Source organism: Nannospalax galili, unplaced genomic scaffold (assembly GCF_000622305.1).
Source record: "Nannospalax galili isolate Female #2095 unplaced genomic scaffold, S.galili_v1.0 scaffold991, whole genome shotgun sequence".
In the NCBI taxonomy this organism is placed as follows: Eukaryota; Metazoa; Chordata; class Mammalia; order Rodentia; family Spalacidae; genus Nannospalax; species Nannospalax galili.
In genome coordinates, this window is record NW_008330314.1 from 416,006 (window position 1) to 417,338 (window position 1,333).

The window sequence follows — 1,333 nt, forward strand, 5'->3', positions numbered from 1 at the left end:
GGTAGAGTTAGGGTGAGGGTTAGTGTAGGGTTAGGATTTGGATTAGGTTATATTGAGAGTTAGCTTTACCATTAGGGTGAGTGTTACGGTTTGATTTAGGGTTAGAGTTAGGGATAGGTTTAAGGTTACTTTTAGGATTAGGGTTAGGGTAAGGTTCTGGATTAGGGTTAGGTTTAGGGTTTGGATTAGGCGAGGGTGAGAGTTAAGGGTAGGGTTACGGTGAGGGTGTAGGTAGAGTTAGGGTGAGGGTTAGTGTAGGGTTAGGATTTGGATTAGGTTATATTGAGAGTTAGCTTTACCATTAGGGTGAGTGTTACGGTTTGATTTAGGGTTAGAGTTAGGGATAGGTTTAAGGTTACTTTTAGGATTAGGGTTAGGGTTAGGTTCTGGATTAGGGTTAGGTTTAGGGTTTGGATTAGGCGAGGGTGAGAGTTAGGGGTAGGGTTACGGTGAGGGTGTAGGTAGAGTTAGGGTGAGGGTTAGTGTAGGGTTAGGGATTGGAGAGTTAGGGTTAGCTTTAGTGTGAGGGTTAGGGTTAGTTTTAGTGTTAGTGTTAGAGTGAGGGATATGGTTAGGGTTAGGGTTAGGGTTAGGGTTTGCATTTGCGTTAGGGTTAGGGTTAGGGTTAGTGTTAGGGTGAGAGTTAAGGATAGGGTTAGATTCAATGCAATGCCAATCAAAATCCCTATGACATTTTTCACAGAATTGGAAAAAACTAACCTAGGATTCATATGGAAGCACAAGGGACCCTGGATAGCCAAAACAACCCTGAGAACTAAGAGCAATGCTGGGGGGATTACTATACCAGATTTTAAGCTCTACTACAGAGCTATAGTCATAAAGACAATACGGCACTGGCATAAAAACAGACCCATAGACCAATGGAACAAAATTGAAGACCCAAATATGAGTAATTGCCATTTTAGCCACCTGATATTTGACAAAGGGGCCAAGAACATTAACTGGAGGAAACACAGCACGTTCAGCAAATGGTGATGCAAAACTGGATCTCCACTTGTAGAAGAATGCAACTAAACCCCTATCTTTCACCCTGCACAAAAGTAAATTCTAAATGGCTCAGAGACTTCAATGTAAAGCCTGAAACTCTGAAACTCTTAGAAGAAAACAGTGGGAAAAACCTACAAGATATAGGTGTAGGAAAGGACTTTCTGAACCGGACACCAATAGCCCAGCAAATAAGGGCAAGAATTAACAAGTGGGACCTCATTAAACTAAAAAGCTTCTGTACATCAAAGGAAACAACCAAGGAAACAAACAGAAAACCCACAGAATGGGAGAAAATCTTCACCAGCGATACATCTGATAGAGGTTT